We start from the raw sequence: 24776 nt of genomic DNA, 5'->3' as shown, positions 1-24776 counted from the left end.
GCAGGGAGAGCATAGCCATGGAGAGTACTGAGTGAGTACGTGCCCAAATGGAAACAGGTTCCTGTCACTAAATCTGAGTTCCAACAATTGAGTAGCCCCCCCCTTGAACCATTGGCATCAAGCGCCTGCCACTTATCAAAATTCTTGCTGCAGGTGGTGGCGACATGATTGTTTAAGGTCTCATTTAACTTGATTTCCTCAAAGCAAGAAATTATGCATCGAGAGTGTACAACTGTGTCACGAACCAATTTCCTTTTGTTCGATTTTCCTAATCCTCTCACATTCCAAAACACGAACCAATTTCCTTTTGTTCGATTTTCCTAATCCTCTCACATTCCAAAAGAGTAGTGACATAATATCTGAAGAGGAAAACCAGAGATTCGTATTGCATTAAGGGCAACATGCGACAGCAGTCCAAGTGATTTCCGAAGTGGTTGTTTTCAGTAATGAAGAATGTGATGGAATCTATGAATAATGTTCCATCTTGTCAATTGGTAAGTATCTTGGTGTTGGGTTTTTCATTACAAGGAGTTGAAACGTAGCTGAAAGACCAAGAGATGCTTCATGAACCTATATGGGTATTATGCCCTCCCTCACTGGCTAAATGCGCTAATATTAATGCTAATAGGTCATTCCATCCACAGATTGATAAATTGAGGACTAGACTTTTGATTAGATCTATGATGGCATTTGCTTGCATGTAGATGCATGCCTACAACTACTCCATTGTTTGTAGAGAAACCTTGAGAGAGGCCTTGCAAACTGCTCATTTACATAATTAACCACATGTAAACATCATCGATAATGACTCAACCTTATTTTTGTTTAGGCTTTCCTCCAACACTCAATGTAGGATAAAAACACATTTAGGAGGTGTTTGGTTGGGGGCAGTTGGAGTCTGGAGTTGAAATGAAAATGAAAATAGATGACTCCTATTCTAATTATTTGGTTGGGAGGACTTCCATTTCAATTTCGATCCCAAGATGGAACGGGAATGGTCCAATCTATCTAAAACTCAATCTCTACTCCGATTCCAATTCCGATCATGAACCAAATATCTCGGAGAATTTGGCCATTCCGATTTTGATTCCCATCCATTCTGATTCTCATTCCAATTCCAATTCTGATTGTGAACTAAACATCTCCTTACAGGGGGGATGCATGCACGGCGGTAGATTAGCCATCAAATATTGGTAGATAGGAAGTAAGAAACATGAATTGGATATGTAAATAGTTGCCGGCTCGGGCATTCACTAATACAACAAAGCATGTTCCTCGATGAGGAAAGAGATGATGGCTTTTATCATCATGTCATCTTTATTCAAAGCGCAGTTTTGCTAGAAGGAATGACCTTTTGCTTAACAATTGCAACAACATTGTATATATGGGGGAACAATACCAGTTGACACACATTGGCCACCCTTACATCCTGCTTTGATGCAGTCACTGGTGCATTTCTGCAGGCTACGGCATGCAATGCAGTAAGCAAATTCAGAGGCTTTCACACCAACAGCTGTGGCTGCAACCATGAGATATAAGTGAAAACTTATCCCGTAATTTTAAATATTTGAGTCGAGCCATTACTAAAACGCTACAAAGAAATTTTGCAAAGCTGGTCCACGCATATAAATCAAAACTTTTGGATGCTTTTTCCATCATTCCGATGGGTAGTTCTAGCCATCGATAGGAAGAATACATAAATCCATTCAGTCCTATGAACATGTTTATTAAGTATAGAAATATAGGAACTCAATCTAAACATGTGCATTCATTGACAGATAATAAGCATGTTTCACTCTATATAGATACATGTTTAGAGTGTATTTACTGGGGCCAAAGAAAAAAAGCATTTGAGAATTTTAACATAGGGCCATCATTGTAAAAGAGATCATCTTTTGCAAAATTCCCATGAATAATAAATGTCTTCCAATCCGCATAAAGTAGAAAGGAAAGGAGTTTCACTAGTCCAGCAATGTTCTAGACAATTTGGCCGATTAAGAAATTTAAAATTCTGAAAAAAACACAGAAATTTATTTGCACTATTTGACACTTGCATAGACACAAACAAAGAAAAGGAATGGTTCGTTGGAGGCAGCAAGCGTTAAGACCTATGGGTCCCACCCCTTCTAAATTATGTTAAAAATAGTAAAATTCATGTTTTTGAAAAAACCATGGATATTCCATTGTAAGCCAAAAGAAGTCTTGAATAATCGGTAATTCCTGGTTAATTCTAGTATCGAAAGATAATAAGAGAAATTTGTGAATTTCTGATTCCTTGAAGATGGTGAAGAGTTTTGCTTCAGTACATTTTCTGAATAGTAACTTTTTGTGTAAAGAATCTAAACTCTTAAATTCAGAAGGCTGGAAAGGACATTTTGATTTGTTTCCTAGTTCAACTAGTTAACTACTTAAGAGAGATTAAATAATTAGTGCTTGAATTTTCTAAAAGATTATTTAATATTATACTAAAAATTATTTTGAAATTTTACTCTAATTTGAAGCTATTAGGATGATCGATCTCTCACAAATGAAGAGATGAAGGAATAAAATGAGAAACATATGAGAAAAAGAAAAGGGATAAAGAGGTAGGGGTGAAAGTGGATTGGATAGTATCCGTTCGGATCCATTTTCATATCCGAATTTATCCACATAAATAGAAATTTGAGCATCTTTCTAATATCTACATCCATATTTATATCCATCAAATAAAATTAGTTATGGATATGAATAGATAACTATCAATCCATATCCAAATATATGATTCTATTTGTAATCTTATTTAGTTTTATATAGCACCTATATATTAACTTTTAAGAGAAACATATAATCATATTAATATACTATTAATTTGATTTACGATCCACTTAATAATATCTTTGATTCTATAATTATAAAGTTTAGATATTCGACTTATATCTATATTTATAATCATATTTTTTTGCATCCGACTTATGTTCATATTTGTTTAAAATGAATATAAATATAAATTTTTGCATCTGACTTATATCCATATTTGTTTAAAATAAATATAGATATGAATTTATTTATGTATCTGTATTTATTAAATAAAATGAATATGGATATATTGGTAATCCAATTCATATCCATATCGATATTTATTTTATTTAATAAATATGGATATGGATATAAATCAGAAATATGGATATAAATCAGAAATGTGGATATAAATACAGATATAAATCAGATGATTAAACTTTATGACCATAAAGTCAAAGATATTATTAAGTAAATAATAAATCAAGTTAATTATATTGTTATAGCCATTAATTTTTTTAAAAAATTTATAAGTGCTATATAAAATTAAATAAGATTATAAATAGAATAAAATATTCAGATACGAATTGGATAATTGTCTATCTATATCCATATCCATTTTTAAAGATATGGATATGGATATTAATTGGATACTTGAATATCTATTCAAATCCAGATAGATTTGGATACAAAAATGAATCTAGATGAACATTATCTAGTCCACTTTTACCCCTAGTCCTAATGGAGGTGGAAGAGAGTCCGGAGAGAAGGGAGAGAGAGAATAAGAGTGAGTGTGGGAGCATTCTCCCATATAGAAGAATTCTCCTATGTCAAAGAACTTTTCCAATTTCCTAATTTGATTTCTCTGAAACAACCATAATTTGAGTAGATCAGTACTTCCCAATTGGGGGTCTTTTTGTTAGATGTCTCCAAAGGGACTTCTAAATTGGGACTCTTATTTGTCATGCCAACCCTCAAAAGCTGAAAGAAATCACACCACCAACATCAAGATGTATATCAGATGGACGATTTTGAGAAAAAAATATACATATAAATGGAAGCAAACTTCATAAATAAATCATAAAATGAAACCATCGGCGCTGGACAGAAATTATAAGATAGATATTTTGGAGAAGAAACAAACCTGATGTCATCAGGAAGGCAATCAACATGACAACAACCGGGAACTTTGCAGCAGTGTATATAATTTTGCCCCCCATCTTTCACCAATTTTCTCTCACGATGTAAATCAAACCGAAATCCAATTCCCCAGTCTTAGACCCCAAAATGATCAGGTTTCGGCTGAGTTTGGATGGAAATATGGTATTTAACAAGTCATTTTGGTACTCTTTTGGATTATTTTATAAATTATTTAATACATAGATTTTAATGCTTCATGAATTGAGACATGTAAAGATGATCATATACAAATTTAAAAAGTTGTAGCTAAATGACACAGGGCATCCAAACAGTAATCCAGCTTAGCAAGAGCAATAAATTGTAATAATTATACTGCGATAAAATAATATCTACAAGTAAGAGAACAAGAGTATATATATGTATGTATGTATGTTAGTTTGTCCTGTATTCCGTATATTATGAGTAAATTCAGAAGATTTGCTTTCGTATCACATACAATATCCCACCATATTACGAATAAATTTAGAATATTTGGTTTCTATTCTATCACATCCAAGAATTTGTACTACCAAATCGCACCATATTATAAGTAAATTTAGAAGATTTACTTTCTCATCTCATCCAAATATCTCTGGTAAATTTTGAAGAATTACTTTATTATCACATCCAAATATTTCTAGTACTAAATCCCAGACTATGTGGAGTAAATTTAGAAGACTTACGTTTTTATCACATCCTAGCGTTTGTGAGGCTATATACACTGAGGTGTCTACCGTGGCTAAGGCCACAAATACCAGAGAGAGCAAAAGACGGCGAGTGATAAATGGGCAACAGAAATAATCAGCCTTCTATCATAAAGCACTTGGTTCCTAGCATCAGGTTTGTATCACGTCTAGCACGAGGACTCTATGATTTTTATTCATACTTTCCGTGCCAGCTCTTATTATTCTATTTTATGATTTGTTTTATTTTTTTTAGCTATTAAATGTATCAAACTTCCATTTTTCAAGAAAGCTAAATGATTCAAATTATTGATCAACTAGTTCTCCAAAATATTTTATAATAATTTATAAGGAATTATCTGAGCTATAATATAGATATCTTGTGATGTGTTTCACCTTTTTATTTCAAATTTCTAATCTCTATCCTTGTTTCCATGTATCTAATCTCTGTTACTAAGCCAATTGTCTACAAATATTGTAGAACCACTGAAGCTCCTTTGCGTTTCATGTTTGTGTGCATATGAACATTTCTGTATCATAGATTTATTGAAACCATATCTTTCTTTTTTGTGATGATGGCCCGGTTATAAAGTTTTCAAATGCCTCTCACATCCCCAGCAGATACATGCACTCCAGATTTATTATTAAATAGAGTCAAATCCTTTTTTTTTTTTTTTATAATGAATGCGTGTTTATCGCGACATACTTTTGTGTTAAATGCAAGGATTTTTTCTTAAATCGAATGGCTGGAGTTGTATAGGGTGAAGCGCAAAAGCATTGAAAAAAAAGTTGATATTTTGCCGTTTCCTGATAGAAATCTAGTCTAAATCCACAAAAGGTGAAGGAAAAGCAGACCATTTTTGCCATTTTTTCTTTTATTTTGTATTGTTTATAAATTGCCCTGATAGAACAAAAAGGCTTGCTTACATCTCAAGGTTTGCAGTTGGAGCTGTGAACATTAAAAAATCTTCATGGACTTACTGCGTTGGGGCATGTCAAAACTATCTAGACTGCGATGAGGCTTGCAGTGCTCGTGGGTTCTATGGAGGTCAATGTGTAAAACTACCTCTTGGTGGCCAATCTCTAACGTGTTGTTGCTAACGGGAGCAATCGGGAAGGAAACCTAAAGCCCCAGTGATCATGGAGAAAAGTGCTTCATACTTATTAAATAAGAGAAATCAAGTGTGTCTACTGAACAGAGAATTTGCATAAAAAGACTTGCAGTGATATGCTACAGGACTAGTTCATCTTTTCTTGTCTTCCATCCTAGATTTTGGTAAAGTAAAGAACCTTGTTTCTTTTCCTAAGAAGAATATGCCATGGGAGGTGCATGTGCACCACCAATAGTTTTATGTGTTGAGGGTTTATACAAAAGGCAATAGCCGAGGATATATGAGGGTGAGAGACATAAGGGGCCTAGGCTACTCGGTCTGCTAAACCTGAAAGGGAGCGGCCGTCCCAGCTTCCTTAGTAACCAGGTTCCTCCCTCACTCGAACTTCTTTGCCACTTCACTGGCGAGGGGCCAATCACCTATATGGTAGGTTGTTTAGTGAGAGTATCATAGAGGTCGGAGAGGTGATGATGGTGCTTGTTGGTGTACTGTGAGGGCCAACAAAAAAATAATAATAACTGAGGAGGATGCTTCAAATTGAAAAATTCTGCTGTTTCTCTCCCTCTAAATGCTCCAGCAAACCACTATTATGACACATCCAATGGATAACTATTGATTCGCTTTAAGATATGCACTTAACCGCATGTTATGTAGATAGGAGCTAGTGTTTGGGATGGTTAGTGTGTGTGCTCTAGCCTGGATTATTGCCAAACTTGTTGCGCAAATGGACGCAAGAGAAAGATGTGGTTCAAGTTTTTTCTGAATTTCTACATAAGACACAACCATCGGACCGTTCCATCTTCTTTTCTATAGGTTTTCACCTACTAGTATTATGTTGTTCACTATTAACCACAAGAAAACTTTTGCTTTCTTTGATGGTCAGAGTTTCCACAATCTTGTGAGTAGTGAGGTTATCCCTCCATGCATGAAGGTAAGATAGGTGGTCCCGATTTTGAAGCTTCTTCAGTTATCCCATTTCCATTCTATATGATCGTCCTCTATGGTGAGGTTTTGTCCCTCTAGACTCTTTGTTAGCTCTTCCAGCTCCTTCTTTCCTTCTGCTGCTTATGGTTCATCCATTGGTTGGTCTACCATCGAGGAAGGCCACGAGAGATATTTGTGGATGATTTAGCAAATGATACAGTATTAGGTATAAACAACTTAAAAGATGTTTCAAACATCCAAGAGTCATGCCAAAAGGCAATATTCTCCCCATCCTCCATATTCTAGTATTGCGAAATATGTCCGAAAAGCCAATCGTCAACCTGTTGATGGTTGAGCAACCTTATATTGTAATTGATTTGTTAATAAATAAAATATATTTTTAATATTTTCATCACAAGTTTTCATCTTCTAATAAACTCCGTTGTTGTGATGAAGTTCTTAGGACTATTTAGGTTCGATAAAAAGAGGATTTATCGATTAGTCCTTCAAACTGTTCCGACCAAATGATAGGCTGTTAACAAGGACGACAGCTTCTATCGAGTATAGGTCGCTGTAGGCCATATGGGTTGGTTGTCCTCTTAACCAAGAAGTGTGAAGATACTGGTATGGCATACAGGTGAGATATAAGGGTATATCGTCATTGAACGTGACCAACTCCAGAACATTCTGCTGTCGAGAATGTCTCTGATGGGATATAGGTATAAGTGTCCCTTAGACCTGAGATCGACTCAGTGACTTGCAAGCAACTCACTGTGCTTTGGTACTGGACTAACTGAATTTTTAATTCAGTGACGGAAGGCTTTTGGGCATAGTCAAGTACTTGCGAAGTCAGAGTGTGATCAAGATGGGATTGACCACTCCAAGAGTTGGAGAAGAATGAGTCGCTGTATTTCAATTTAGCAAAATCTTGTGCAGGATAATCCATCAGATGGATTTGATATTTTGAAATACAATGTGAACAACCTGATCAGAATTGACAGTTGAACTCTGAGGTGTCCTATGAGCATTTTGGTCAAGGGGATGAATTATATGAAAACTATATCCACATGGGTTCTAAGGATGTTGTTCTACACATTCGACCTATCCGATCGTCGGGTACTATTGTTAGATGGTCACTTCGATTGGTACAAAAATTTATTTCTGTGCTACCAGCTTAGGTTCGAACTAATGAGGTCACACACATTAGAGTTCACGATCCGATCAGATGGTTGATCAACGATTAAGAATTGTTCAAGGGTTAAACGATTAAGAATCGTTCAAGGGTTAAACGATCAATACGATTGACATTTAACCTAGTGCAAGTGTTGCAGGAGAATCGATTAGCAATTTGATTGCTAATTAGCTTAATTTGATTAAGTCAAAGGGCTGAGATTAAGTATAATTAAATATAATTTAATTAGATTTGGTTTGGACTTGATTGGATCAAGTTCAATTGATTTATTGGATAAGCCAAGTGCAAGAAAAAATTAGTCATAGTTCAAATAGGACTTGGGTCAACTTAATTTCTAATTTGATTAAAAAATTAAATCAAATTTAAATCAAATTTAATCTGATTAAATTAGATTCTTAATTGGATTAAGATCTATTTTAATTAGATTGATTTGATTTTGATTTGATTTGGTTGGAGAAACCAAATTTGAACAAGTCATAGATTGAATCTTAGTAAGACTACGATTCCACCTTAGCCCCCACACCCACTCTCTCTTATCCCATGCCCACTCTCTTTTATTTTGTGTGACAAATATTCTCTCCCAGGTCTTCACGCATGCCCAAAGATTTCCTCTCTTTCTCTCTTATATGGAAAGTGGTTGTGGATCAAGTCAAAATAGGAATTAGTTTGGATTTCAAATTTTATGAGATAGAGTTTTAGGAAATCAAAACTCTTTCCTTATGGCATTGATTTGATCCAGATTTTTTTTTAAAATTTTTGTAGCTTTTATGGCATATAATATGCACCCTTTGTTGGTGGTCCATGCACAAAAAGAAGGAGGTGCCCAAGAGTTGAGTGTCCCTTATCTTGCCTTGTTTGGATTTACCTTGATTAGGTATTTGACCTAGACAAGGACTCAATCATATCTCTCTATTTGAAATAAATTTTTCCATAAAATTTTTTATGAATTATAGAGCTTTGAGAGTCATTTGGGGCATCCAAAAATCAAGAAGAAAGAGTCTTGGGGCATGGAGATCTAATAGACACCAAACTAGGTGTCTGGGTTAGAGCAAAGAGAAGAAGAAGAGGGTCTTCTTCTAGAGTTGCTGGGTTCATCTCTTCCCTTCCTCCATCTGTAAGTTTTCTGAGAGTATCTCATCTAAAACTCCTTCTCCTACTTCTCATCTTTGAAAGAGTCCAAATTAAGAAGGAGGCATCTGATCCACCATCGAAGAAGGATCAACGCAGTACTAGCATACTGTGCTGATTTCCTGTACCAAGACTTCTGATCATGATTCGTGGGCTCGTGTAGATGACTCCTAGAGACTGGATGCGTGTGCGGCTTGCAACATCATCCTCAAGCCTGGATCAACAAAGTTAGAACGTCTAACTTGCAAGGTAATAGATCTGATCTATTATATTTTACATACATTAGATGTTGTATAGAAACATATTGATATGATCAACATGTAGTTCTTGCTCTTTATATTTTAATTTTTATTTAATGTCATATAATAATCATGTAATAGAATCTTAGATCTAGAGATTTTTTAGTTTTATAAAATAAATTTTGATTTATTTTAATCTTCTGCTGCTTGATCTTGAAAAAGTTTCAAGATCTAACCCTAAAACACTAGATCTGGTTTCTTCAATTGATTTCAGAGCTTAGGTTGTTTAATACATGATTATTTATACACGCTTATATTATTTCTTAGATTAGATCTAATTTATAATCTAATTATTAAATCTAAAATTAAAATTTTTAGATCAATCATGAATTGTAGGTTGTCCTGCTGTAAGGTTTACCCTTTACAGTGTAAAGGTTGTCCTAGTTCGTGTAGATCTATCTTTAATCATAAATTTGTTAGATGTGATTTAGATTAAATTTATAATTTATTAGATTTAAAAGATATTTAAATCTAAAATAAAATTTCTTTGTTAATAATTTTTGCGCAAAGAACCATCATATATTTGTCTGAAAAATTTGTGCAGTTTAAGATTGAAATTATTTCAATTACATGAACCTGTTTAGATTAGATCTAAAGTAGTTTCATACTTTTTTTCCTTACATTTTGATTATGAATCAAATATGCAACTTGGTTGGTAGAACCATATTGTAAAAATATTTTACAAATATAAAAATTATTTTCGAAAAGCCGAACCCCAACCCTCAGTCCAAAACTTAATTGAGAATTAAGAAGTTGTTTGATTAGGTTCTAGGATTGTGAATTGAAGAACCTAAGACACAAACTATAACACATTGGGTTAATGGATTAGTAGAAATTAGGTCCATTAATTGGGTTGACCTAAGATTAGGTTAAAGATGGACTTAATTAGAGAATTGACTAAATCTAATCAATTATTGTCTTAGATTAGGTCAAGAATTCTCTAGATCAATTACAATAGTTGTAGTTGGTCAAGTCCATATCTTTAACGAGAACCAAATGGACTTGATTTTTGGCTAAGCCGTCTAGCATGAACTGTTAGGTTGATCTAATCAAAACTAATTAAACAAATTGGTGTCTAAGATAAATCAGACCGGTGGTTTTTAATTGGCAGCCCGCTTATCTAGCCATTTTTGATGGTGTCTAAGGCAAACTTTGGTAGATCCTCCCATCGATCGAACTTACCTGGCCTCTTGGTGAAATTATGTTTTGATCAGATCATTTGACTATTCGAGCTGACCCATGTCAGCTAGGTAAATCAGTGTGACTGATTTAGGTGCTCCTAGACCAGCCCTTTTAATGGTCTCCCTTAAACTGACTTGGTGAAGCCAGTGGGAGGATCATGATAAGCTGGTTTATCTGACCTCATCCTCTAAATCAATTAAATCTTTTAAAATTATTAGATCCTTAAAATGAAATAGTTATGGTGATAACTATATCATAGCCTCTCATTAAGTGGATGATAATGGGTCCATCAGTTGGATAATCATTGGAGGCTCAAAGGCCTGGTGCTTATCGGCTGATGGAATTATCATTCATAATATGATTTCTTGACTGCATCTTTCTAAATGATGGTTAGGTTAGTCAACCAAAGTTGGGTCTAATCATTTATTGGCTAGATGGGCCAAATATGGTCATGTTAATGATTGGACCTAATCAGACCTTTTCAGTGGAGGCCAAAGCCTATTGATTAGGGACTGGGGCAAAATTAAGATTACTAAAAATTATTTAGAAAAATAATTAGTTATGAACCTATCCTTAGATGTACATGGGTTGGCCAACCAAAGTTGGGCTTGTGTGCAGTCTAAGTGAATTCTAGTACCCACTAAGGAATTAGAGTAATTTCTCGAATTGGAGGTAGAGACTACCAATTTGAATAAAATAGTGAGAGAAACCTTTTGATTAAAGTTCAAATCTTTAGGTTTAATGAATCAATTACTAATTAGGTTATAATTTTTTTTTGTGCATATATGGCCACTTCCCTATCACTTTGATCATTGTTGGACAATGATAAGTTGGTGGGACCCAACTTTGATAGCTGGTACCGAAAGTTGAAGATAGTCTTGGAGCATGAACGGATCCTATATGTGATAATGGATCCTGCACCTGAGGAGCCAGCTGCCAATGCACATGGAACAGTCAGAGACACTTACCAGAAGTGGCTCAGTGATCGGATCACGATGCACTACATCATGCTGGCTACCATGAGCGACGAGTTCAATCGCAGATTTGAGATGGCTCAGCCAAAGGATATGCTTCAAATGTTGGAGGATGCTTTTGGCACACTTGATGACGTGGAGAGGCACAAGACTAGTGCCATCTTCAACACCAAAATGCGGGATGGTGCCTCTGTCACTGATCATGTATTGTACATGATCGAGCTGATGGAGTGTTTGAGCAAGCTCGGCTTTCCCTTGCATGAGTAGCTTGGAAAAGATGCAATACTGAACTCGCTGCCCAAGTCTTATCTCCCATTCTTCACTCATTATAGAATGACAAAGTCCGAAGTAAACTATCACGGGTTACTGGGGTTGCTTCAGAACTTTGAGAAGGATCACCAACTCCACAAAGAGTCGGTGAACTTAGTGGGAGGTTCTCTTCTGGTTCTCGATCCTTGGAGAAAGAGAAGAAGAACAAGAAGAAAAAAGTGAAGAAGGTGCAAGTTCAGGCTGGGACATCTGTGCAGGACTAGACTAGAAAGATCAAGTCTGATAAGAGTCTATTCTACTGGCAAGCATCCTAGATTAGATAGTGTATCAGATATCTACTTATGGCACTGTAGGCTAGGTCATATAAATAAGAATAGAATAAATAGGTTGACTCAAGAGAGAATCCTCGAAGTCAGTGATTATGAATCACTTTCAACCTATGAGTCCTATTTTCTTGATAAAATGACCAAATCACCTTTTACTAGAAAAAGTGAGAGAGCTACTGAGCTCTTGGGCCTTGTACATACTGATGTATGCGGGTCTATGAGCACAAGTGCTAGAGGTGGATATTTCTACTTCATCACTTTCACGGATGATCTATCCAGATATAAATATGTCTATCTGATGAAACATAAGTCGAATTCATTTGAAATGTTCAAATGATTCCGAAATGAAGTAGAAAAATAAATCGAAAAGAGTTTTAAAACTCTTCGATCTGACCGAGGAGGAGAATATTTTTCTGGTGAGTTTCTCACATATCTAGGAGAGAATGAAATTCTCTCTCAATGGACTCCTCCAGGAACACCACAGCATAATGGTGTGTCTGAAAGGAGAAATTGACTCTGTTAGACATGGTCCGATCCATGATGGATTTTGCCAGCTTGTCGATATCCTTCTGGGGATTTGCAGTCAAAGCAATCTATTATCTATTAAATAGGATTTCAAGTAAGTCTGTAATTAAGACTCCATATGCGATATGGACAGGATGTAAGCCAGCACTTTCACACCTTAGGGTCTGGGGGTGTCTGGCCTATGTCAAACGGTTAGTTACAGATAAACTTGGACCTAGGTCTGACAAATGCACATTCATAGGGTACCCCAAAGAGACCAAAGGATATTTTTTCTACCATGCTGATGAACAAAAAGTGTTTGTCAGCTTTAAGATAATCTTTTTAGAAAAAGAGTTCCTTGGTGAAGGAACCGTTGCCTCTAAGGTTGAACTTGATGAAGTTCAATAGGTAGAAGGACCGACACCAATAGCTGAACCTGAGTTGGATTTGATTAGATCAAATTCGGAGCCCAATATACCTGCACCATTAAGGCGATCCGGTAGAGTACCACGTCAGCCAGACAGATACTATGATTTTTTGGTTTGGATGTTGAAAAATATATTCAAAAGTCAATCGTCAAGCTGTTGATGGTTGAGCAACCAAGCATTGTAATTGATTTGTTAATAAATAAAATATATTTGGTATTTTCATCATAAGCTTTCATCTTCTAATGAACTCCGTTGTTATGATAAAGTCCTTAAAACTATTCAGATTCGATAAAGAGAGGATTTATCGATTAGTCCTTAAAACTGTTCACGATCAAATGATAGGCTGTTAATAAAGACGACAGCTTCTATCGAGCATAGGTTACTGTAGGCCATATGGGTTGGTTGTCCTTTTAACCAAAGAGTGTGAAAATACTGGTATGGCATACAGGTGAGATGTAAGAGTATATCTCATAGAATATGACCAACTCCAGAGCATTCTACTGTCGAGAACCTCAGTGACTTGCAAGCAACTCACTGTGCTTTGATACTAGACTAACTGAATTTTTAATTTAGTGACAGAAGGCTTCTGGGCATAGTCAAGTACTTGCAAAGTCAGAGTGTGATCGAGATGGGATTGACCACTCCAAGAGTTGGAGAAGAATGAGTCACTGTATTTCAATTTAGCAAAATCTTGACCAGGATAATCCATCAGATAGATTTGATATTTTGAAATACAATGTGGACAACCTGATCAGAGTTGACAGTTGAACTCTGAGGTGTCCTATGATTATTTTGGTCAAGGGGATGAATTATATAGAAACTATATCCGCATGGGTTCTAAGGATGTTGTTCTACACATTCGACCTATCCGATCGTCGGGTACCATTGCTAGATGGTCAATTCGATTGGTATAAAAATTTATTCCTATACTACCGACTTAGGTTCGAACCTATGAGGTCACACACATTAGAGTTCATGATCCGATCGGATGGTTGATCAATGATTAAGAATTGTTCTAGGGTTAAATGATCAATACGATTGATATTTAACCTAGTGCGAGTGTTGCAGGAGGATTGATTAGCAATTCGATTGCTAATTGGCTTAATTTGATTAAGCCAATGGGCTGAGATTAAGTCTAATTGAATATGATTTAATTGGATTTAGTTTGGGCTTGATTGGATCAAGTCCAATTGATTTATTGGATAAGCCAAGTGCAAGAAAAAAAACTAGTCCTAGTTCAATTAGGACTTGGGTCAACCTAATTTCTAATTTGATTAGAAAATTAAATCAGATTTAAATCTAATTTAATCTGATTAAATTAGGTTCTTAATTGGGTTAAGATCTATTTTAATTAGATTGATCTAATTTTGGTTTGATTTGATTTGAGAAACCAAAATAAAACAAATCATAAGATAGAATCCTAGTAAGACTAGGATTCCACCTTGCGCCACAAAAGCCCCCCCCCACGCCCTCTCTCTTATTCCATGCCAATCTCCTCTTGTTTTGTATGATAAAAGCCCTCTCCCAGATCTTTCCCATGTCCAAAAGGCTTCCTCTCTTCTTTCATACATGGAAAGTGGTTGTGGATCAAATCAAAGTAAAAATAAGTTTAGATTTCAAATTCTATGAGATAGAGTTTTAGAAATCCAAAACTCTTTCCTTTTTGCACCGAATTTATCCAATTTTTTTTTAAAATTTTTGTAACTTTTAAGGCACACATTGTGCACCCTTTGCTGGTGGTCCATGCACAAAAATAAGGAGGAGCCCAAGAGTTGGGCGCTCCTTAAATTGCCATGTTTGGATAAGCCTTGACTAGGTATTTGACCTAGACAAGGACTCTATCATATCTCTCTCTATAAAATGATTTTCTTCATAAAATTTTTGAAGTACATATAGATTTGAGAGATCTTTGGGGTATCCAAAAATCAGAGAGAAAGATCTTTAGGTCATGGAGATATAATAGACACAAGACAGGGTGTATAGGAGAGAGTAAAGAGAAGAAGAAGAGGGTCTTCTTCTAGGGTTGTTAGTTTCATCTCTTTCCTTCCTCCATCTTGAGTTTTCTGAAGCGTCTCAGATCTGAAACTCCTCCTCCTACTTCTCATCTTTGGAAGAGTCCAAATCAAGAAGAAAGGGGCACCTAATCAACCATCGAAGAAGGATCAGCGCAGTACTAGCATACTGTGCTGATTTCTTGGAGCAGGACTTCTAATCGAGATTCGTGGGCTCGTATGGATGACTCCTAAAGATCGGATGTGTGTGCAATTTGCAACATCATCCTCAAGCCTGGATCAGCAAGGTTAGAACGTCTAACTTGCAAGGTAATAGATCTGATCTATTGTTTAATACATACATTAGATGTAGTATAGAAACATGTTGATATGATCAACATGTAGTTCATGCTCTATATATTTTAATTTTTGATTTAATTCTATGTAATAATCATATAATAAGATCTTAGATCTAGAGATTTTTTAATTTTAAAAAATAAATTTTGATTTATTTTAATCTTCCACTGTCTGATCTTGAAAAAGTTTCAAGATCTAATCTTGAAACCCTAGATCTGGTTCCTACAATTAGTATCAGAGCTCAGGTTGTTTATTACATGATTATTTATACATGCTTAGATTATCTCTTAGATTAGATCAAATTTATAATCTAATTATTAAATCTAAAATTAAAATTTTAGATCAATCACGAACTGCAAGGTTGTCCTGCTGTAAGGTTTACCCCTTACAGTGCAAAGGTTGTCCTAGTTCATGTAGATCTATCTTTAATTATAAATTTATTAGATATGATCTAAATTAAATTTATAATTTATTAGATTTAAAAGATATTTAAATCTAAAATAAAATCTCTTTATTAATAATTTTTGTGCAAAAAAAAAATTATTTAAAGTTGAAATTGTTTCAATTACATGAACCTGTTTAGATTAGATCTAAAGTAGTTTTATGTTTATTTTATTTGCATCTTGATTATAAATCAAACATGCAATATGATTGGTAGAACCATATTATAAAATTATTTTACAAACATAAAAATTATTTTCGAAAAGTCGAATCCAACCCTCACCCAAAACTTAATTAAGAATTAAGAAGTTGTTTGATTAGGTTCTAGGATTGTGAATTGAAGAACCTAAGACACAAACCATAACACATTGGGTTAATGGGTTAGTGAAAATTATGTCCATTAATTGGGTTAGACCTATGGTTAGATTAAAGATGGATTTAATTAGAGAATTGACTAAATCTAATCAATTATTGTCTTAGACTAGGTCAAGGATTCTCTAGATCAATTACAATAGTTGTAGTTGGTCAAGTCTATATCTTTAATGAGAACCAAATGGACTTGATTCTTGGCTAAGCGGTCTAGCATGAACTGTTAGGTTGATCTAATCGAAACTAATTAAACCAGTTGGTGTCTAAGGTAAATCAGATCAGTGATTTTTAATTGGGAGCCCGCTTACCTGGCCATTTTTGATGGTGTCTAAGGCAAGCTTTGGTCGACCCTCCCACTTATCGAACTTACCTACCCTCTTGATGAAATTATGTTTTGATCGGATCACTTGACTATTCGAGCTGACCCATGTCAGCTAGGTAAATTAGTGTGATAGATTTAGGTGCTTCTAGATCAGCCCTATTAATGATCCCCCTTAAGCTGACTTGGTGAAGCCAGTGGGGGGATCTTGATAAGCTGGTTCATCTGACCTCATCCTCTAAATTATTTAAATCCTCTAAAATTATTAGATCCTTAAAATGATAAAGTTATGGAGATAACTGAGTCATAGCCTCCCATTAAGGTGTTTGATAAAGAGTCCATTAACTCAATAATCATTGCAGACCCAAAGGCCTGGTGCTTGTTGACTAATAGAATTATCACTCATCATATGACGACTTGGAAGTGTCTCTCTAATGGTTGTTAGGTAAGCCAATCAAAGTTGGGCTTAATCATTCGTTGGTTAGATGCACCAAGTATGGTCATGTTAATGGTTAGATCTAACCGGATCTTTACAGTAGAGGCCAAAGCCTACTGATTAGGTTTCTGAGGTAAAATTAAAATTACTAGAAATTGTTTAGAGAAATAATTGGTTATGAACCTACCCTTAGATGTACATGGGTTGGCCAACCACAGTTGGGCTTGTGTGTAATCTAAGTGGATTCTAGTACCCACTAAGAAATTAGGGTAATTTCTCGAATTGAAGGTAGAGGCTATCAATTCAAATAAAATAGTGGGAGAAATTTTTTGATTAAAGTTCAAATCTTTAGGTTTAATGAATCAATTAGTAATTAGGTTATAGTTTTTCTTTGTGCTGATATGGCCACTTCCCTATCGCTCCGATCATTGTTGGATAATGATAAGTTAGTAGGACCTAACTTCGATAGCTGGTATCGAAAGTTGAAGATAGTTCTGAAGTATGAACGGATCCTATATGTGATAATGGATCCTGCACCTGAGGAGCCAGCTGTCAATACACGTGGAACAGTCAGAGACACTTACCAGAAGTGGCTCAGTGATTGGACCACGGTGCGCTGTATCAAGCTGGCTGCCATGAGCGACGAGTTCAGTTGCAGATTCGAGACGGCTCAGCCAAAGGATATGCTTCAAGTGTTGGAGGATGCCTTTGGCACACTCGATGATGTGGAGAGGCACAAGACTAGTTATGCCATCTTCAACACCAAAATGCGGGATGGTGCCTCTGTCACTGATCATGTATTATATATGATCGAGCTGATGGAACGATTGAGCAAGCTCGGCTTTCCCTTGCATGAGCAGCTTGGGAAAGATACAATACTAAACTCGCTGCCCAAGTTTATCTCCCATTCCTCACTCATTATAGAATGACAAAGCCTAAAGTGAACTACCATGGGTTACTGGGGTTGCTTCAGAACTTTGAGAAGGATCACCAACTCCACAAGGAGTCGGTGAACTTAGTGGGAGGTTCGTCTTCTGGTTCTCGACCCTTTAAGAAAGAGAAGAAGAATAAGAAGAAGAAAGTGAAGAAGGTGCAACTTCAGACTGGGACATCAGTGTAGGGCCAGACCAGAAAGATCAAGCCCGATAAGAGTCTATTCTACTGGCAAGCATCCTAGATTAGATAGTGTGTCAGATATCTACTTATGGCACTATAAGCTAGGTCATATAAACAAGAATAGAATAAACAAGTTGACTCAAGAGGAAATTTTCGAAGTCAGTGATTGTGAATAACTTCCAACCTGTGAGTCCTGTCTTCTTGATAAAATGATCAAGTCACCTTTTACTGAAAAAGATGAGAGTGCTACTGAGCTCTAGGGCCTAGTACATACTGATGTATGTGGGCCCATGAGCACAAGTACTAGAGGTGGATATTTCTACTTCATAACTTTCATGGATGATCTATCTAGATATGGATATGTCTATCTGATGAAACATAAGTTGGATTCATTTGAAATGTTCAAATGATTCTGAAGTGAAGTAGAAAAACTGACTGGAAAGAGTATTAAAACTCTTCGATTTGATCGAAGAGGAGAATATCTTTCTAGTGAGTTTCTCACACATCTAGGAGAGACTGGGATTCTCTCCCAATGGACTCCTCCAGGAACACCACAGCATAATGGTGTGTCTGAAAGAAGAAATCGGACTCTGTTAGACATGGTTCGATCCATGATGGGTTTTACCAGCTTGCCGATATCCTTCTATGGGGATATGCACTCGAATCGGCATGTTATCTGTTAAATTGGATTCTAAGTAAGTCTGTAATTAAGACTCCATATGAGATATGGACAGGGCGTAAGCCAGCACTTTCACACCTTAGGGTTTGGGGGTGCCCGGCCTATGTCAAATGATTAGTCACAGATACTATGATTTCTTGGTCCGAGACGGTGATCCCATCGAACTTGATGAGAACGATGAGGATCTGATCACCTATATGGATGCAATGCAGAGATCTGATTTCGAGAAATGGCTTGAAGCCATGAAATTCAAAATGGAGTCCATAAAGGTCAATGATGTATGGATATTGGTTGACCCACTGAAAGGGTTAAACCCATTGGGTGTAAATGGGTGTTCGAAAGAAAAATGGGCACAGATGGAAAAGTGGAGACCTATAAAGTCCGTCTGGTTGCCAAGGGGTATCGTCAACGTTATGATATTGACTATGACGAGATATTTTTTTCTGTGACAATGCTCAAATCCATTTGGATAATACTTGTAATAGCTGTCCATCAGGATTATGAGATCTGGCAAATAGATGTAAAGATAGCTTTCCTGAATGGAGAGCTGACCGAAGAGGTGTATATGATACAACCTGAGGGATTTACATCCACAGATGAGTCCAAGGTATGCAAGCTTCAGAGATCTATTTATGGATTGAAGCAAGCTTCTCGGAGTTGGAACATGCATTTTGATAAGGTGATCAAAATATATGGCTTCGTTAAGAATGGAGAAGAGCCCTACATCTATAAATGGGCAAATGGTCTAGTTGTGGTATTCCATGTCTTGTACATGGATGATATTCTCTTAATCGAAAATGACATCTCCGCACTACAGGGAATAAAAGTTTGGTTGTCATCGTAGTTCTCCATGAAGGACTTGGGTGAAGCATCCTACATCCTAGGGATGAAGATCTATAGGGATAGATCTAAAAAGATGCTTGGATTATTTTAGTCCACGTATATAGACACTGTGCTGAAGAAGTTCAGCATGGAGAATTCTAAGAAAGGCTATCTACCGATAGACCATGAAATTTCTCTCTCTAAGAAGGATTGTCTGACAACTCCTGAAGAGAGAGAGAGTATGAGTAGAGTCCCATATGCTTCGATCATGAGATCTATCATGTATGCCATTACATGTACAAGACCAGATGTGGCATACTCACTAGGAGAAGTGAGTAGATACCAATCTGATCCTGAGAAAATCACTGAAAAGTGGTTAAAGACATCCTTAAGTATTTGAGAAATACTAAGGACCAATGGTTGGTTTATGGCGAGTCAGATCTGAAACTTGTGGGGTTCACAAACTCTAACTTTCAATCTAATCATGATGACAGTAGAAGCATGTCGGATTATATCTTTACTCTGAATGGTGGAGCTATTTGCTGGAAGAGTTCCAAGCAGCATACTGTGGCAGACTCTGTTTGTGAAGCGGAGTACATCGCAGCATCGGATGCCGCGAAGGAAGTAGTGTGGCTGAGAAAATTCATCATCGAGCTCAGAGTAGCACCCTCCCTCGATGGTCCAGTCCTGCCCTACTGCGACAGCACTGGTGCCATAGCTCAGGCGAAGGAACCCAAAGCACTCCAGCGGACGAAGCACATTTTGCGCCGCTTCCACCTGATCCAGGTGATCGTGGATCGAGGAGACATCGACCTTCAGAAGATCGATGGAAAAGAGAACCTGGCCGACCCCTTCACTAAAGCCCTGCGATAAAGAAGTTCGATGACCACAAGTCGAAGATGGGTATTAGATACTATGCTGAGTGACTTTAGGACAAGTGGGAGTTATTGAAAAATATGTCCCAAAAGCCAATCGTCAAGCTATTGACGGTTGAGCAACCAAGCATTGTAATTGATTTGTTAATAAATAAAATATATTTAGCATTTTCATCATAAGCTTTCATCTTCTAATGAACTCTGTTGTTATGATGAAGTCCTTAGGACTATTCAGATTCGATAAAGAGAAGATTTATCGATTAGTCCTTAAAACTGTTTACGACCAAATGATAGGCCGTTAATAAGGATGACAGCTTCTATAGAGCATAGGTTACTGTAGGCCATATGGGTTGGTTGTCCTCTTAACCAAAGAGTGTGGAGACACTGGTATGGCATACAGATGAGATGTAAGGGTACATCATCATCGAATGTGACCAACTTCAGAGCATTCTACTGTCGAGAATGTCTCTGATGGGATATAGGTATGTGTCCCTTAGACCTGAGATCACCTCAGTGACTTGCAAGCAACTCACTATGCTTTGGTACTGGACTAACTAAATTTTTAATTCAGTGATGGAAGGCTTCTGAGCATAGTCAAGTACTTGCGAAGTTAGAGTGTGATCGAGATGGGATTGACCACTCCAAGAGTTAGAGAAGAATGAGTCACTGTATTTCAATTTAGCAAAATCTTGACCAGAGTAATCCATCAGATGGATTTGATATTTTGAAATACAATGTGGACAACCTGATCAGAGTTGACAGTTGAACTCTGAGGTGTTCTATGATCATTTTGGTCAAGGAGATGAATTATATAGAAACTATATCCGCATGAGTTCTAAGGATTTGTTCTACACATTCGACCTATCCGATCGTCAGGTACCATTGCTAGATGGTCACTTCGATTGGTACAAAATTTATTCTGTACTACCGACTTAGGTTGAACCTATGAGGTCACACTCATTGGAGTTCATGATCTGATCGGATGGTTGATCAACGATTAAGAATTATTCTAGGGTTAAATGATCAATATGATTGACATTTAACCTAGTGCAAGTATTGTAGGAGGATCGATTAGCAATTTGATTACTAATTGGCTTAATTTGATTAAGCCAATGGGCTGAGATTAAGTCTAATTGAATATGATTTAATTAGATTTGATTTGGACTTGATTGGATCAAGTTCAATTGGTTTATTGGATAAGCCAAGTGTAAAAAAAAAATAGTCCTAGTTCAATTAGGACTTGGGTCAACCTAATTTCTAATTTGATTAAAAAATTAAATCAGATTTAAATCTAATTTAATCTGATTAAATTAAGTTTTTAATTAGATTAAAACTTATTTTAATTAGGTTGATCTAATTTTGGTTTGATTTGGTTTGAGAAACCAAATTAAAATAAGTCATAAGATAGAATCCTAGTAAGACTAGGATTCTACCTTGCGCCACATAAGCCCCCCCATGCCCTCTCTCTTATTCCACGCCAATCCCCTCTTGTTTTGTGTGACAAAAGTCCTCTCCCAGGTCTTTCCCACATCCAAAAGACTTCCTCTCTTCTTTCATACATGGAAAGTGGTTGTGGATCAAATCAAAGTAAAAATAAGTTTGGTTTTCAAATTCTATGAGATAGAGTTTTAGAAGTCCAAAACTCTTTTCTTTTTGCACCGAATTTATCTAAATTTTTTTTGAAATTTTTATAGCTTTTAGGGTACACATTGTGCACCCTTTGCTGGTGGTCTATGCATAAAAATAAAGAGGAGGAGCTCAAGAGTTGGGCACCCCTTATCTTGCCATGTTTGGATAAGCCTTGACTAGGTATTTGACCTAGATAAGGAATCTATCATATCTCTCTCTATAAAATGAGTTTCTTCATAAAATTTTTGGAGTATATAGAGATTTGAGAGACCTTTGGGGCATCCAAAAATTAGAGAGAAATATCTTTGGATCGTGAAGATATAATAGACACAAGATAGGGTATCTAGGAGAGAGTAAAGAGAAGAAGAAGAGGGTCTTCTTCTAGGGTTGTTAGTTTCATCTCTTCCCTTCCTCCATCTTGAGTTTTCTGAGAGCATCTTAGATCTGAAACTCCTCCTCCTACTTTTCATCTTTGGAAGAGTCCAAATCAAGAAGAAGAAGGCACCTGATCAACCATGAAGAAGGATCACCACAGTACTAGCATACTGTGCTGATTTCCTGGAGTAGGACTTCTGATCAAGATTCGTGGGCTCGTGTGGATGACTCCTAGAGATCGGATGCATGTGCGGTTTGCAACATCATCCTCAAGCCCAGATCAGTAAGGTTAGAACATCTAACTTGCAAGATAATAGATCTGATCTATTGTTTAATACATACATTAGATATAGTATAGAAACATGTTGATATGATCAACATGTAGTTCATGCTCTATGTATTTTAATTTTTAATTTAATGCTATGTAATAATCATGTAATAGGATCTTAGATCTAGGGATTCTCTAATTTCAAAAAATAAATTTTGATTTATTTTAGTCTTCCGCTGCCTGATCTTGAAAAAGTTTCAAGATCTAACCCTAAAATCCTAAATCTGGTCCCTACACCGGGACGGTGATCCCATCTAACTTGATGAGAACGATGAGGATCTGATCACCTATATGGATGCAATGCAGAGATCTGATTCTGAGAAATGACTTGAAGCCATGAAATCCAAAATGGAGTCCATGAAGGTCAACGATGTATGGATATTGGTTGACCCACCTGAAGGGGTTAAACCCATTGGGTGTAAATGGATCTTCAAAAAGAAGAGGGACGCAGACGGAAAGGTGGAGACCTATAAAGCCTGTCTGATTGCTAAAGGGTATCGTCAATGTTATGGTATTGACTATGACGAGATTTCTCCCCTGTGGCAATGCTCAAATCTATTCGGATAATGCTTGCAATAGCTGTCCATTTGGATTATGAGATCTGGCAGATAGATGTAAAGGCAGCTTTCCTGAATGGAGAGCTGACCGAAGAGGTATATATGATACAACCTGAGGGATTTACATCCACAGATGAATCCAAGGTGTGCAAGCTTCAGAGATCTATTTATGGATTGAAGCAAGCTTCTCAGAGTTGGAACATGCATTTTGATAAGGTGATCAAAACGTATGGTTTCGTTAAGAATGGAGAAGAGCCCTGCATCTATAAATGGGCAAATTGTTCAGTTGTGATATTTCTTATCTTGTACATGGATGACATTCTCTTAATCGAGAATGACATCCCTGCACTATAGAAAATAAAAGTTTGGTTGTCATCACAGTTCTCTATGAAGGACTTGGGTGAAGCATCCTACATCCTAGGGATGAAGATCTATAGGGATAGATCTAAAAGAATGCTTGGGTTATCTCAGTCCACGTACATAGACACTGTGCTGAAGAGGTTCAGCATGGAAAATTCTAAGAAGGGCTATCTACCGATAGGCCATGGAATTTTTCTCTCTAAAAAGGATTGTCCGACAACTCCTGAAGAGAGAGAGAGCGTATGAGTAGAGTCTCATATGCTTCGATCGTGGGATCTATCATGTACGCCATGACATGTACAAGGCCAAATGTGGCATACTCACTAAGAGTAGTGAGTAGATACCAATCTGATCTTGGAGAAAATCACTGAAAAGTAATTAAAGCCATCCTTAAGTATTTGAGAAATACTAAGGACCAATGGTTGGTTTATAGCGAGTCAGATCTGAAACTTGGGGGGTTAACAGACTCCAGCTTTCAATCTGACCATGATGACAGCAGAAGCATGTCGGGTTATATCTTTATTTTGAATGGAGCTATTGCTGGAAGAGTTTCAAGCAGCATACTGTGGCAAACTCTGTTTGTGAGGCAAAGTATATTGCAGTATCGGATGCCGCGAAAGAAGCTGTGTGGCTTAGAAAATTCATCACCGAGCTCGGAGTAGCATCCTTTCTTGATGGTTCGGTCCTGCTCTACTGCGACAGCACTGATGCCATAGCCCAGACGAAAGAACCCAAAGCACACCAGCGGACGAAGCACATTTTGTACCGCTTCCATCTGATCCGAGAGATTGTGGATCGAGGTGACGTCGACCTTCAAAAGATCGATGAAAAGGAGAACCTGACCAACCCCTTCACCAAAGCCCTAGCGATAAAGGAGTTCGACAATCACAAGTCAAAGATGGGTATTAGATACTGTGCCGAGTGGCTTTGGGACAAGTGAGAGTTGTTGGAAAATATATCCCAAAAGCCAATCGCCAACCTGTTGACGGTTGAGCAACCTTGTATTGTAATTGATTTGTTAATAAATAAAATATATTTTTGATATTTTCATCACATGCTTTCATCTTCTAATGAACTCCTTTGTTGTGATGAAGTCCTTAGGACTGTTTAGGTTCGATAAAGAGAGGATTTATCGATTAGTCCTTA

The sequence above is a fragment of the Elaeis guineensis genome, chromosome 3 (genome assembly GCF_000442705.2).
Source record: "Elaeis guineensis isolate ETL-2024a chromosome 3, EG11, whole genome shotgun sequence".
NCBI classification, from domain to species: domain Eukaryota; kingdom Viridiplantae; phylum Streptophyta; class Magnoliopsida; order Arecales; family Arecaceae; genus Elaeis; species Elaeis guineensis.
The sequence above is the reverse complement of the archived record's forward strand: the minus strand, read 5'-3'. Positions refer to the sequence as shown.